Source organism: Chenopodium quinoa, unplaced genomic scaffold, assembly GCF_001683475.1.
Source record: "Chenopodium quinoa cultivar QQ74 unplaced genomic scaffold, ASM168347v1, whole genome shotgun sequence".
Taxonomy (NCBI): domain Eukaryota; kingdom Viridiplantae; phylum Streptophyta; class Magnoliopsida; order Caryophyllales; family Amaranthaceae; genus Chenopodium; species Chenopodium quinoa.
In genome coordinates this window covers 8,262,616-8,279,652 of record NW_018742204.1, presented here as the reverse complement: position 1 = coordinate 8,279,652, position 17,037 = coordinate 8,262,616, and the positions used below count along the sequence as shown (strand labels likewise).

General features: G+C 33.1%; 1 long non-coding RNA gene across 3 annotated transcripts; it reads left to right on the top strand.

Moving 5' to 3' along the window:
- The first annotated feature begins 303 nt into the window (after positions 1-303).
- Positions 304-3,265, top strand: LOC110710632. 3 transcript variants are annotated; one of them, XR_002509196.1, is made up of 5 exons: positions 304-537; positions 1,990-2,153; positions 2,275-2,341; positions 2,482-2,632; positions 2,769-3,265. It is a non-coding gene; the product is annotated as an uncharacterized LOC110710632 (long non-coding RNA). The 3 variants fall into 3 exon arrangements; XR_002509187.1 differs by lacking the exon at positions 1,990-2,153 and having other exon boundaries at positions 329-537; XR_002509192.1 differs by lacking the exon at positions 304-537 and having other exon boundaries at positions 544-2,153.
- Positions 3,266-17,037: the final 13,772 nt, after the last annotated feature.

Sequence of the window (17,037 nt, the reverse complement as noted above, 5' to 3'; positions counted from 1 at the left end):
GAAAATAAATAAATAAATAATTTCCTTTCAAGTCAAAACTTTAATTAGTTTTAGAATTTAAATTTAGAGTTTCCATTGGCTTTCAAATGTATGATTAGATTGTTAAATTAAAAAATATAAAAAAAATACCAAAGTTTAGGGAGTTTACCTATTAGTATAATAGTTTAGACAAAGTTTAGGGAGTTAACCTGCTATATCAGGTTACTACCTGAAAAATGACCTCCAGTCACCTGAGTAGTGAGTAAATTGCAATTTTTAAGAGTTTAGTGAGTAAAGTGCAACTTTTGGCTAAGTTTAGGGAGTAGTTGTATACTTTACTCCTGCATTTAGTAACCCTAAACAGTAGAAATACAACATGCAATACATGAATACAATTCTTCTCTCTTTCCTCTGTTTCTCTCTCTTCTTTCTCAGTCAAACCCAGAAATTCTGCCATTGGAGGAGCTCGAAGCTCTCTCCCATATCATATTAACTTATTAAGTCAACAGCTAATGTTTGAGGACATGGTACCAACGGCTATTCTTTGAGGATGACGAGGTAATTTCTCTCTCTCTCTCCTCATTTTCATATTGCTAGATCTGGATTTCCATGTTTTTGAGCTTGATTTTTTTTTTTTGTAAGACTTATTATTTGTTTTTCTTGATGATGCAATTATTACAAAGTGATTTTCACATGATGAATCATTAATTGGCTATAATTGGATTTTTTTAAAATCTTATATTTTGTCTAATAATTTCTTTTCATTAACTTCTTGCTAAATATAGACTAATTCCTGTAATCTGTAGTTCTATTATTATACTACCTTGATTTTTATATATTCCAAAGTTGCAAATAATAAATAATAAAAATCGGAGGTAGGATTTATTGTTTATTCATACAAATTGCATTTTTAAAAATTAATGTACTGTAACATTATTCATCTTAAAGAATGTACTGGTAGTTTGGACAGATTATGGACAAATGCTTCCAAGTGTTTAACAATTAATATTGAATGGGAAATTAGTAGAATTATACTGATGGTGTTTTGGTTTGAATCGAGATGATGTGAATGGAAGGCACATTTCTGTTTTTGGCGCTCACTTTCTCGAGTTATGTTTGCAAGATAAGCAAGTGCTTTACTAGAAATGCGAAATGTATATAGCTGATTAGCTGCTGTATTCGGGGAAGGGCACGATGAAATAAACTGTTGTATTCAGGGAAAATCTTGATGAATTGACGAATGTTGCATTCAGGAAACTACATTGAGCGTGTTCAGTTCTGTTACAACGAGTGCTTTAGGGATTATATGTATATGATAGAGGAGTTCTTTTGGTTGTTAAGGAAAATTGTCAGCTTAATGTTGTTGGGATACAAAGATGTAAGGTGGGGGAGTGTTAAAGAGAAAACGAACGGTTTTGGTGTGTTTTGAGAGGGGCTTAATGCCTAGAGCTTAATAAAGTCCCTTTCCTGTTTAAAAGTGATAAGGACAATTCTTTGCTTGAGTAAAATAGCTATCCAAACATGGTGCTATACTTGTAATAAAGTGAGTTGATGGTTAATAGTGCTTCCTAGCCTCATAGGATGTCCAGAGCTCATTGTAGGATGAAGTTTGAAGCTTAATAAGCTATGGATTTATGGATGTATATGCACTTCTACTCTAATAAAGATATAATTGTGACTATTTAATTAAAACTTGGTATATTTATGCTGTAGCCACATCTGTCGTCTCCATCTTCCTCCAGATTAGAAATCTTGATGGGGTGGTAGATGGTTGCTCGATTGAGAATCTTGAGTTAATATGTTGTATGGAGCTCTTTATGCCTCCAAGCATCTCACTGAAAAGAGTGATTTCATTATATTTTTACTACGGCCTATTACTTCGTTTTGAATGTAAAAGGTTAAATAATTATGCCAAGGAATACTGTGAAACATAGAAGGATATATGTGCTGAACATTTTCTTAGCTCTTTATTGTAAATATAACTAAAGTGTGTAATGTTGAATGAATTAGCCGTGTCCTGCACTCCTGCTGGAGGAACATCTGCACCTTTTTCTCAGCTTGATCCATGTGATTTCCTTTCTACTCTGTGTTTGTTAAGCAGCAATTACACTTGGGAGAAGTGGGAAGCAATAATAAAGCTGCTAATGCAGCTAACTCATTGGTTTATGCATATAGTAATCCCTAAATCTTCATTATTTCTAAGAAGTCAATTATTGTGTCTGTTCGTCATTGTATTTTTACTCTTTGTTGTCTTGTCTATTTAATTATGATCATTTTTGTTCTATTGCTTTACAGGAACTCAAGAATCTGAGACCCCAGCTTTACTCTGCCGCTGAATACTGCAAGACGTCTTATCTTCTAAGTGAGCAGAAACAAATTTAATGTTACAGTATAATTATTGCACACTTACACACACGCACAGCACACACACAACTCTCTGAGTTATTTGTGATGTTTTTTCTTTAGTCTTCCTTTATGATTTTTGTGTGAATTATGCCTCAGGGTATTGGACAACCTAAAAGATTATGCTGCATGAGCTCTAGTAAATGCTGAAGATCACCTAGGCACAGTTGCGTACAAATTGACTGACCTTCTTGAGCAACAAACTTCAGATGTGTCAAACTCAGAGCTGAAAGTAACATGTCTAAATCAGGTATAGTTTCTTTCTCATCACCATGTGGATTATTCTGCTTTGTGCTGCCATTTCCCATTTATCTGTTTTACTTATCTCTTTCTTTTTTTTTTTTTCTTTATTCCTTATATTTTGGAGCTGATCATTTTGTCTTCAGAAACTTCTCACTTGCCACACGTATATGGAGATGGAAGGCCTTAGGCAGCAGCAACTTTTGGCAATGATTCCAAGACATCACAAAACGCTATATATTGCCAAATAAGGAACATTGTCCAACAATTTTTTGGCCCTTCAAAATTGTCTCCTCTGTTGTGTTGTAACTGACACAGCCTATATTTTGTACTGTGAATACCATTTTGCAATCCCTGTATCCCTTAGAACATCTAGCACCACCAATAGTTTAAATCCCTATAAGGAGAAATGAGGCAAACATTCAACGAAGAGACTAAAAAATAATCTGTATTTTACCAAAATAAAATTTCCATGTAGACTTTGATCACTTTGATGTTTGATGGTCTATAGGAAGTTGATGTCTTCTAGTTATTTAGCTGTGATTAAGGCTATTGTGTAGTATTGTACTCCGTATTATATAGATTGAGTCATCGATATATATTGTTATATGGTATGGATAAACAAGTTGAAAATAGATGGATTCATTTATTGGTCTAAATATTTATACGATTTTCTATAAGCTGCTTATTTGTACCCCGTTAACTTTTTGTTTGTTCCAGTTGAATACAAATTCCTGGCTTTTATCCAACCCCCACTTTGCTCCTCGTTTTTTTTTCCCCATTAGCTTTACAGACATGAAATGCATGCTAACGATAGAACTACCTTACCGGATTCATTCCGAATACACAAAGAATGAGCCCAAACTAGCTTAGGTACATTAGTTTGTAGTCAAAACAATCACATGAGCAAGGTGGACATGATTCCTTGTATAATTGTTGCAAAAGGCATTGCAACTAATGCTTCTGTCTACATGCCATAAATGCACAGAAAACACTATGCTGTAACAATGTTTTAGAACCAGATTGAGGAATACAAAGATTTCCTGCAAAAAGGTCAAGGAAAATGAAATAGCCAATGCATCACTTAGACCAGTTGTTGACTTGTTGGTCGGTATGCAGCCAGGCCTGATGACTTCTAGATGTGTTTTGGAGGCCAAGCCATAATACAGACGCTAAGTACTGATAAGGCACCTGTCCTACCCAAGTATGTTTCAATTGCAGCTATCCCACACACAAACAACCAAAATGATTGCTATGGTATTTCCTTATAAATCTTTTGCAAATAGTTTTCTTTGACAGCCATTTACACCTGTCTTTAACCTATTTGCGGATGTATTGGGAGTAATCTTTTTTGTTAGTGAGCTTTAAATTCGACAACAGTGCACGGAGTTGATCATCCAGTGCGCAAAATTAATTGTGATCAAACCCACTGGTTAGCCAGTTGTCTGCTGCTCAGTTTAATTCTTCCACTGAAAGTTATTTGTCCGACTTTAGGCTCTTTTACTGTTAAGTATAGAGCAGTCAATGACAATATCTGCTTGGGATGATTTTGCTGAAACTAATAACCTAAAATTTCCTCACCTTGAAACCTTCGGCTTAAAAAGGTGTTATGTTACACCAACCTAAGTTTGTTAAAAAACAAAAATTCTGAGCCTTAGTGCTTCTCTATGTTTTCCAAACAGGATTTTCTCTGCCAACTAGCATTTTCAACAACCTGAGAACTTGTGTGCATGGTCCACCTCTCAACTTTGTCTAATTTGTTATACGCTTGCAATCCCCGAATTTTCTGCTTAAGTTTGAAAAAACCATTGGTGTGCCTGCAGGGTTGCAGCAAATATGCTCATGTTAAGTGACCAAATGGCATGAATTTGGGAAATTTAAAATTCATCCTCAGAATGTCATTAGACAAATTGGAAGCATCAAACTGAGAAAGGTTCTCTACACTCTGTGTCACATTCATTTACATTAACCCTTGTGGTGTGGAAACAAATTTGTCATTATATATATACATAAAATGCATCTGTTGTCTGATACCAACTTTATACACACACAACACACACACACACACTAAAAAACGAAAAAGAGAATAAAAAAGACTCCTGACTTCTTAAGCGTTTGATTTGTCAGCCGCACAACATACTCCTAGTAGGGAAGCATTGGTTGCAAGTCATTATACCTGAACCTGATCAATTCATGATGTTGACTTTGTTCAGTTTGTTGTGTTTCCTGGTTCCAACAAATGTAGTAAACTGCTTGAAGTTCCTACTGGTGCTCCCTATACTTGCAAGTATTGCTTGCATGAGGGGTGCCGTAGGTATTGTTAATGCAAGTGAATCTGTCTATACCTACATGTACCTACTGTTCTTATATGCAGCATAACATTCAAGTTTGATGTGTCGGATAGATCTGGATCAATGAACTTTACAGCTTTCACTGAAGAATGTAAGAAACTATTCAGACTTTTGACTGTGGAGATCTTTGAGAAAGTGTCGGTGGTTTTGCCTGGGGACACTCGTTTTGGGACAATTGCAAGGGACCTGAGTGCAAACCACTTTCTAATCCACGAACTTCCGTATCAAGGAACAAGGTGCCAACTTGGGTGCTCAAGTCAGTCAGCTGGAAATAGTGCAGCCCTGCATCACTGCTTCTCCCTTTTGTTTTTATTTTTTTTCTCTTTAGTCTCTTGTTGGTGAGCTTCTAATACGAACATACAGCCATATGAACCCCTGCACAGGGGAAGCACTGTGTTCCTAGTTGATACTCACATCAGTTAGTAAGAACTGCACGAGCTGGTGTTTTGTTGGAGTCGTGACCACACCAGAGAACCTTTATCCTGAATCAGTATGTATGTTGTGTTTTTGTGATGGCACTCTTTGTTGGCAAAGCTAACTCTGAACAACAGCCACTATGAAGTATGTGCTGCTATTGTAAATGTGAATGTTTTTTTTTATTACTCTGGCTGCTATGTGATTTCCATTAAATTTTTTAATGTCTTTCTGGGCATGCTACTATTAGTTCCAAGTCTTCATACCGTTGCAGATGTTGTAACTTGTAACTCTTTGAGTAAGTCCACTTTTTGTACAAACATGAATCAAACAATCAATTATTTCCACTTGCCTAGCATTTTTTTTTATCATTGACTTACCCCTTTTGAATGTATTGCGCTTGAGGCTTGATACGGAGTATTAGATATCACAAGTTCACAACTAGTCTACGAAAAATTAAATGAAAATCATGATATATAATATTTGCGGAGCACATTAAAATAACTTTTATATTGTGACATTAAGCTCTCCAACATATGCAGTTTGCAGGTGCCTAAAGAGGAGAGGGAAATAAAAATACAACAGGGAACTATGGGTGCTAAATAATTATTTTGTATTTCTAGGATGTTTCTACTGTGGTTCACTTTATTTGGACCATCACTATACTGATTTATCATTGGCCGAATTTTTAATTTTTTTTTTAACCTTGGTCAAACACTATGCATCGATTTACATACTTGGACCATCACTACACTCGCACACAATGAAAATTGAAAATATACATGGATTTACATTTTTTTTTTTTTTTGCACAATCAAGAAAGCAAGCCAATTACATACCCTTCCTAGCTGCTACAGCCAGCTTGTGAGCTTCTTTACATTAAGTCTATTGACTTTTACAAAAGCAAAATTTCCTAACTCTCTAACTGCCTGTTTGATATCAAGCACTAATTGCTTAATTTCCCTCTTTGCATTGCTACTGTCATTAAAAGCCTTCACCAAATCACTTGAGTCAGTGAGCATCAAGACATTACTCCCTCTAAGGCTTGGATTTTTTATAGCTATAAGAGCAGCCATGGCTTCTGTTTGAGTTGGGGTAGAGGCAAAAACATGGGCTTTTCCCCTATCAATTACTATACCATTATCCTTGATAATCCATCCTACTGCCGCTCTCCACGTATTCATCAAAGGTAGTTTATTCTTCTTCCAAGCACCATCAATCGATTTACATATTATATGTGAAGAGTTCATGCGAAATTTGAATTCATGTGTGAATCTGGGATTGTTTTTAATCCTAAAACAATATATGTTAATTGGATAATCGCAAACAAGGGATGGAAAATCGGTCTTTATATGTATGCGAAAATAAAAAAAAAATTAACAATTTTTCGAAATCTGGGTTTGTATGCAAATTGGAGAAGACAACGATTTTTGTTTTGGAATACTTGGTTGATCCGAAAAAAAAAAGATATAGTTTTCAATTCTGTTTGCATATAAGGCATTAACCCAAATGCTAATAGGACATTACCTATAAAACGCAATATTATTGTTTATTTTGGACATTGCTAATTATTAGTTCATACTGTGCATGCATTAATATCCTAATATTTTTCTTAATTGACAGCAAATAGGATTGTAGTCCTCAATCCTCATTCACTAGCCAAGTCACAATGTACATATACCAAGTTTGATATGAATGATCACTTATATATCAGCTATTGTGGTTTGATTTTTGTATGCATATATATTCCTCAAAATTAAATTAACTCTCAATCAAACCATCTTTAGAGCTATTCTAATGGCAACCTAATTGTCAAATTAGATGATTATCTTCTTATCTATCATGTGACCCAATGGTTAGGAATGTTGGATTAATTGGATACTAATTTGTTATATATTAATTAAAATAATGAACCGTCTTTGGTTATTATTATAATTTTACAATAATTAAGGAGATTGAGACCAATTCTAAATATATAAGTAATGTCATATCCTAAAATTGGACGAATCTCATATAAATATATAATAACCAAATGAAAAAAAAACATGGAGGTAAGCAATTACATGACAAACTTTTTTATTTTTTTGTTTTTTTTTTATTATTATTTTTTTTTTTGACAAAGAGAACTACAAACTTAAAAACGACAACAAATTAATTGACGACTACGAGCTGAACTAGCCAATTGATGTGCACGAACAATGTGTTGTCTTGGAACCCTCTGAATGTCAAACTTGCCGAAGTTCGCAATGATCTGCCTAATTTCTCGCAAAGTCCAACATACCGAAATAGAATCCGAAAGGTGACCCCAGAGTAAAGAACAAACCAAGCCGCAGTCCGTAAAAACCTTAACCCTTGGAATAACCTTTCTCACAAACTTGTTTTAATCCAAGGAGACAAGCAAACAGTTCAGAATGAAGGGCGGAAGAAGCAAAACCTGCTTGAGCCCCTCCCCGTATGGCTGGTGAAGTAGGAGTACCAGATAAGTACCAACCCGTACCCGCACGTTGATCCTTTGCATTCCATGCTCCATCAAAGGAAAGACATATATCATACTCATCAGAAAACTCAGCAGACCCCAAATACTTTGGAGCAGAAGATGCAAATCCTGGAGGAATTGAGGGCTGATAAAGATCAGTTAAATTCCTAGCGTTACTACATCGAGTAACCCAGGAATCAGCCACAGCAAGAAGTCCAGCTGGAGAAAAAACCTCTGAACGGAACCGATAATTGTTCCTTGTTATCCAGATAGCCCAAAGGAAAGCTAAGAGACCATCCAAAGCACCCCAGTCCTTAGAGGCCGCCAAACCCGTTATAGATTTCGTCAGCCATGCAGTAAATTCTTGATCCAAAGGCATAGTTCGAAGCTGAACTAAAGGGTGAGAAACACGGACCAAACAAGCAAATTCACATTGTTGAAAAATATGAGAAATTGTTTCCTGGTGATGGTGACAGAAACCACATGTAGAATCAATTGGAATTCCTTTTAGGATTAAAACAGCCACTGTGGGAAGAGTATTATGTAAGATTTTCCAAACAAAAAGCTTCCATTTTGGAAGAATCGGAAATCCCCAAAATTTCCTCCACCAATGAGGAAGGATAGTAGAGGAAGAGGTCCTTTCTGACCAGGTCTGGGTCAACAAGTAGGCATAAGCTGATTTCGTAGTGAACGATCCATCCGGAGTGAATTTCCAGTAAACAAAGTCATCTATCTTTTCCTGTGGTCTTTCGATTCCAAGAATGGAATCTGCCGTATCAGGAGGAAAAAGCTGCCTGATGCGAGTACTATCCCAAACCTGAGAAACAGGATCAATAATCTGCAAAACCATAGAAGGAAACTCAGAAGTCGAGGAAGATTCTTTAAAACGAACAGAAACTCCTGGAACCCAGCTGTCAGCAAGGATATTAATCTGAGAACCAGAGCCCACTTTCCACCTAACTCCATGAGAAAGAACGCGAGCTCCTTCTAACAAACTTTGACTTCCCCATGAAGGACGGGAAGGAAGAGAAGTAGCTTTATAGTTTAAAAGGTGAGGATATCGAGCATGATAGATCCTCGAAACTAAAAGCTGTGGATGATGAATTAAACGCCACATTTGTTTGGCTAGTATAGCAGAATTGTTAAATATAGTAAATTGTTAAATATAGTAAACATAATTTTGTATTTATATATTAGAAAAACCAATATTCAACTCCTTATATCTAGTTTTTTTACCCAATGGTTAGTACTACGACTCTACGTGTATCTTTTTTTTTATTAGTTTAGTTTCATTTTAAATTTATAGTCTATATTTATGTGCCACAAAAAATAACTGATAACAACACTATTATATATCATTGATTTATTTCCTAAATTGTATGTTAGATATTATAATAGAATATTTGAAAAAGATTTGGACAACAATTTATATGGGATAACTTATGTATCATTTAGTAACTATATACCCTAAAAATAAGCAATCAACAACCATCATATAGGCAATATTCTTCAAATAGATCTTAAATCTAACACATTTCATTGTTAGTCTAAATTTCAATTTTGATTGGTTGCTTTAAATACATGTTTTTTTTTATCTTATAGAAAGATGGTTTAAATTTCAGATTACACAAACCAAAAAAAAATATTAATGTCCAAACCTATATAAGAAGACGCAATTTTAGGATACAAAGCTATATAATGAGCAAATCGATTAGAGGAAGAAGATGTAATTTTTTTTTTAATTTTCTTCTCATAAACCTTGTTTGATACGTAGAACACAAGTGTGAATTTTGTGATCTTATAGCTCAGTAATTAACTTATGTGTACTTTGATTATTACCTAAAAAGGAAAGTTTATTGAGTTTGACGAATGACCCTATGTATTTTAGATATTGTAAACTTCCAACTTTATGATTTATTTGACGTGGAGTTGAGGGAAACCAACATTTTGATTTTATTTTATGATATGCATGTCAAAAAAAAATTTGAAAATCTGATCTTATTTTAGAAAAGAAAGAATTAAAGTATTGGAAAATTTTCCCGCAATAATCCAACCTTTTGCCCGTCCGCTAAAAATAATCCCACCCTTGGATTATTTTTTAATAATCCCACCTTTACCCCCCGATCTTTTTTATTGGTCCCAATCGGTCACTTAACTTGCTTTAGCAAGTTACTTGACACGTGTCGACACCCGATTAGTCCAAATAATAAAATAAAAAAAATAAAAAAAAAGTTAAAAAAAAAATTAATTAATATTTAAACTACCCACCAGCCAAACCACCTTCCCAGCCACCGTTCCTGGCGCCGCGACTTTCCCAGCAACCGTTCCCGGCGCGTGGACCTCCCCAGCCACCGTTCCCGGCGCGTCGACTTTCCCATCCACCATTCCCGGCTTTTCCGACTTTCACTGCCCCCTCTTCCACCCTATTCCGGCCTCGCAACCACCCCCATTTATTTTCCGACATCCCTTGCCCCCTCTTTCACCCTTTTCCGGCCGCGTCGACCTTCCCCTTTCCCGGATTCAGCCGCGTCGAGCGTCCTTGCCCCTACCCCCCCCCCAGCTCGTGCCTCCCCTACCCTCTTCCACGAATTGTCGAACCACCAACAACCTTCATCGACCAACAACCCCAAAACTCCTTCGAAACCCACCAACAACCACGAATTGCGGGCATGGGGTTGGTGGGTTTCGAAGGAGTTTTAGGGTAGGGTTCCGGTCGGCGTCGGTTGGGAGTGGTTTTTCGGTTTGGTGGGTTGCGTTCAGGTGGGATGGTGGTGGGTTACGGTCGGGTGGGGATGGTGGTGGCTGAAGTGGTGTGGCTTAGGGGTGGCTGGGGCTGGTGTGGGTGGGGTGGAGGGTTTTTTTTTTTCATTTTTTTGTTAAAATTTTTGGACAAATTGTTTATTGACACGTGTATTTTAAACCCCAAAAAAAAAAATTACCTTTTTAACAGGTAACTGGTCACCTGAGACCTTTGGAAGCAGATTAGGGGTAAAGGTGGATTATTAAAAAATAAACAAAAGGTGAGATTATTTTCAACGGACGAGCAAAAGGTCGGATTATTGCGGGCAATTTTTCCTAAAGTATTTCCTTACAAAAAATGATAGATTTAAAATCATAAACCTTAATTAAATTATGTTATTTTTCTAATTTTATCTTTTTTTTGAGGGAAAATACGTAAGTTATTATCCTAAGATTTTGTTAATATTAATTATTAATCAAATTGCGTGAAGAAATAGCAAAAAATCTCGGGAAATTCTAAAATTTGAGGGAAAGTAAATCAACTATTATCCTAAGATTTATTAACATTCTATTTACCAAATTTTATCCTCTTTTTAAATTCATTTTACACGATTGTTTATCAATCATTCCATGTTTATTGCAGTATTAAAGATATATATTACCATAATTCTAGGCGTGATAAAAATCAATAATTTTACAAAATCATAGGATATGTCGACAAAATCAGTAAGATATATATTCTAATATTTAGAATATATAAGAATATAATCTTCTGAAATTGAAAATTATACTGATTTTAAAATCTTCCATACAATAATATTAAGATAAGAAATTAGGAACCTATCCTTATTATAATTGGTGATTGAAATGTTTTTTAAGTAATATTTCTATTGTTAAAAGATATTTATTCCATAATATTATTTTTTATATATAATCATTAAAATAGATTCATTTTAATTTTTGAACGTGCTTAGCTACAATTTTTTGCAAAGTTTCTCTAAAAGTGTTTATCTATTATTGAAGTATATGCATACATAAAGCAAACCACAATAGTAAATATATATTAGTTACCATTTATACCAAACCTGGTTAACATGATACTGTGGTTATCCAGTGAAGACCACATTCAAATTTACTATTCCTTACCAATAACGAACATAACAAAATATTAGTGAATTATAAATCAAAGATGGGTAATGTCCAAAAGAACCTAATTTCATATGTTGTTGATAATTACAATTTTCATAATAGGTAATGTCCTATCCTCTTTTTGGGTAAAACATTTTACACAAACAAGATTTTGAATTCGTTTTCCGTGTTTTTGGATCAAGCAAGGTTTCGACCTAAAAATGATGCGGTTTCTTTTTCAGATATTTATGACAAACCCGATTACCGTAAAACTTAAAAATTGTGATTTTGATTACATAAAATCATCGTTTTTGCAAACTTTGACTGATATTGTATAATCCAAACCTATTATTTAGGGATTTCAATCGTTGCCCAATTCGCAAAGATCCCAAATTTTTTGTACATTAAAATTTCGCATTTGCTTTTTAAATCGAGCCATATTGTAAATCGCTTTCGATGTGCGAGTGAATTTAATGGACATATATCATGTGTTCGTGTTTAATCTCATCCATGGATGAATAAACTTGAAGAACACGATGAACAATTTTTTTATTTTGATTTTTTTTAATTTAATCAATTTTTTAATTTAATTTTTTTTATTTGATTAAAATTTGATTTTAATAAATAAATTTCAAAAATGTAATTAAAATGATTTTGTAAATTCAATAATTAAATTTTGGAAAATAAAAAATGAATTAATAAAGTAAAACACCAAAATTAAGGTTTTACCAAGGTTTAAAAAAAAATCGACCAATAATAATTAAGTATAGGGGTGGTGCGGTCCAAATAAAGGGGACCATAGTAGAATTTTCGTGCTAAATAATTGGAGTAGTGGCATCTATAAGGCTTGGATATCAAATTCTAAAGACGTTAGATAATTTGATACAACAAATAATCGAGTTAAGTATAAGATTCGGGTTAATTTTTTTCATTTTAGGACCTCCTAGTAATTCTCCTTCTGATCAAATTTTAATGATCCACTTAAAATTGTAATTTATTTTCTTCTATTATATATTTAATGGTACACTTATATTATTATATACGAAGTAGAAGTTTTATTTTTTATTTTTTATTTGTAAAGATAGGCATGCACATTATAAGGGGAACATTATTCTTCATTGAGTCAAAGGATGAGTTCTCATAATTATATTGTAATATACATCACTCAATTAATGTATTTCAATTTGTATCATATATTTTCAACAAACTTTGTATTAATTCTAGATTGTGGTGATGATTTTAATAAAAAAAATGGTTAGAAAAACATGGGAGCTGATACAGTTTTTGTATGTGGGATCAGCATACAACACCAATAAAAAAAACGCCACATCAGCGGTACCAAAAAAAGAAGGGGGAAATATGAAGAACTAGAAATGGAGGAAAGTTAGGCATTTACAAATGCATAACAAGGGGTATTCATGTAATTATACATATGTTCAAACGAATGTATATTCTGGTATCATTGGATGATCAAATGGTACCACTGAATATACAATGATACTATAGATGCACATAATGGTATTATATATGCATTCAGTTGTACAAAATTTATGTATAAATAGTACTACTGAGGATTCAATGGTACCATATAAATTTTCAGTGGAACAATCAACATGTGGTCCCTCATTACGTGATACAATCCGACCAAAAAATAAGTGGGGTCCACCTACAGACCTCTCTCTTCCTGTCTCTCTCCTCTTTTCTCTCTCTATTATGTGTTTTAAAAATATTTAATTAATGTTATGCATTTACAAATGCCTAACTTTTCTCGGGTAAATAATGGGGGAAATAATTCACTAGAATCACTAATATGGCGCCATATCGTCACTTAAGCGGGAATGTTGGTGGCTGAAATAGTTGGCGCCATAAGCAATAATTTCATTAGTATCTTGATTTTTTTTTTCCTGAAAATTAAACCCATAAATATAGGATAATGTTCTAACTATTTTCAGTTTTAAAAGAATGCCGGAGAATATGAACAAACCGCCGGAGAAGATGGTAAAATAAACTAACGCCGGTGAATTTTCCGGCAATTCAAAGTACATGAATTCGGGATGTTAATCAATCCAGATTAATGAAAATTGATTTTTTCAACAATCCACCATGTTCGATTCAATTTTAATTTGTATATAATTTTTATTTTATCCACCATGTTTATGGGTTTTTCATATTAGAATATAAACTCCTGTACTTAATATAGAATTTGTTCGACCAATTACTTATATTCAAATAATCTTATGTAATTTTTCCAATTCTTCGGCTTTTACTGAAATTATAAACTCTTGTATAACCTGATTTCTAAATAATATGTCAACAATTATATCTGAAATTAACAATTAAACATGTCATGATATGAAGTTCTTGCAACGTCTCTGTCTCATCCGGTGATTGTTATTTTTTTAGTAACAATAACAATTTCTTTAGTAAGAATTGGCAAGTGAAATCAATAATGAAATAATAGTAATTATTCCATTTAATTAGGGAAATTGTTAACAAATCTCTGCTGTCGTTAGATATTGTCTCCAAACATTTATTGATTATTAAAATTATGTACATATTTGTGACAATAAACGACATGGGAATTGCATAGGGTAAATTATATTATGCTTAAGGAAGGGATCGACCTAGAAACCATGTACGATTATTGTATGTCTATGTTCGTTATTGTTAACCAATTTTGTTGAATTACTAACAAATACTGCGAGATTCACCTTGTAACATTTTGCAAATATATTGTATCGGTCTTTTGTGATATATTCATAAAAGTAGTTACAAATCAATAAGGTTATGTTACTAGACAAAACACAAACATACTAAAATGTCCAAATTATAGTTTTACTACGTACATAGTTACCAAATAATATTGACTATTAATTAAATTAAAATGTGTTAGTTGGATACAAAAGACCTGATACATATCCTCCAGTCCTCCTCCCTCTCCGAGTGTTATTATTTTTTGACCAATGGGATATTTTATTTGATATAAAAAATAATTACTCTAACAAAATTTCTCTCTGTTTTTAACTTAGGAATCCAATTACACAATGTCAAAAGTATAAATACCGTTCCATTAATCATAAGTGATATATAACATTAATTTATGAAATGAACTCATGTGTTTTCATTTTGTAATAAGCAAAAACCGTTTTGGTCATATTGTAATAAGCATGTATTGTGCAATAGTAAAACACTAGTATAATGCATGTGCAAACTACACGGTCTTAATAGATCAAAAATCAAATCTTTCACAATCAACTAAGATTAGCTTAATGCTTAATAGTTAAATTATTTATGTTAATTGATTATTCATTAAAATAAAGTGTACTCATGTTAATTATCACAGTATTCTACATTCCTCATATCATCTTTAAGGTCTTTGGTAAATTTTGAAAAGTATAAAGTATTAATATACTCCAATTAAAAAGTGAATTATATTGATTAACTGTTATTTTATTCAATGCTTATTATTGATGTGAAACTGGATTGATATTTACTTGATTCACTCTACTTAAGTTACTAAATAAATTGCTCGAGTTAATAAATATATCACTACGTAAGTTACTAATTAATTTACTGCGTGTGTTACTAAATGTACTTCTTGTGTTACTTCAACCCTAAACCCTAAACCCTATAACGAAAATGAAGCAACTTCAAAGTTTTTTCTTCATCTTCCATGGTCGCCTTTCGCTAGTTTTCTGTTAAGCTGTTCATAGAATTACATAAATGAAAAGTTATTTTTTTTAAAAAAAATAAAATAAAAAAATAAATATTAAATTAATAGCTTTGGAATGACAAAATATTTGAATTTTAAACATTAGGTCAAATCAGAATTTTTTAATTTAAATTTGAATGAAAATTCAAAACTAGTAGAAATTGGGCCCAAATTAACAACCAATGAAAAGATGTCATGCAATATTGTATGTGGGTCTCACATACAATAGTTGTATGTGTAGCCTTTTCGGAAAAACATAGATACCTCAAATTGTCTTGAATTTAATTTACAAGTGACTAGCTATAATTTACAATATGCTCCATCTTTATTTTAATAATTGAAAGAAATGGGGTTGATGGAAGAATAAAGTATGGAGTATTATAATTGGGAGGAGAGAAACAAAATACATTAAAGTATGATAATTGGGGTTCACTAGGAAAAAAGAACTTAATACAATATTAGGAAAGCTTTATAAAAACACCAATTTATATATGTGGCTGACTACACGGTGTAGCCAACTATAATAAGGGTTACTTCAATTAGTGTTATAAGGGTTACTCGATCAGTGTTACAAGGGTTACCTCGTCAATGTTTCATAAGTTACTTTATCAGCGTTGTACGGGTTACTTGATCAGTATTACATGGGTTACTTAGACAATAATGTTATAGGGGTTACTTTGTTATTGTACATTCGGCCACACCGTATGACCATCCACACACAAGACAAACTATTTTATAAATGAAAATTGAGCAAGTAATAAAATACTAACTAAGTTCATTAAAGGGACTAAATTTTTTTTAATCCAGTAAGTTAAATATGGGTTACCTTACCAAATTATTAACTAGAGGTATCAAAAGGCGGGGAAAAAAATCAAGGAGGTTCTAATGACAAAATAAAAAAGATAGATCCCAATCTTATACATTTAACTCTAAATAATCACATAAAACAGCTGATAAACAAAAACAGACATAACAGTCCTCGATCGACAGAGTAATGCTAAGATCAAAAACAGCATATGAGTTTCAAACGTATGGAGTAGGAAGCATTATCTCAAGCCCTTGAATTGTCTTGGCAGATGATGCATTGATGCATATGACTGATATGAGCATACGACATACGTACTACTGCAGAATTGATGCAAACTTAATTGCAAAACTTTCTAGAGCTTCACATTTTTAACATCATATTATCCAGTGATCGTCTATCATTGTTCCTTTATCATATTATCCAGAGGACATGGTGTTGCAATGCAACCACTGCCATTTTATTAATTTGGGATCCCCTACAAACCAAATGACAAGATGACAAGTATCCCTAATAAGGAGTAGGTTTGAATCAATGCTACTGGTACTACATAACATGTTATAAATAGGCAAAATAGCACTTTTGAAGTAAATGTACGTAGGTTTTTTTTTTTTTTTTTTTTTTTTGTACTTTTACCACAAAAAACCATAAGAAATTATTTTTTTACCATTAATACTTCTAAAATCTTTATTTTACCACAAATAATAAAATAAAATTGCTTTTTATCACATGTTGTAAATAGGTGTGGATCTAGGGGGTTTAAGGGTGTTCATTAAATCCACAGATTTTT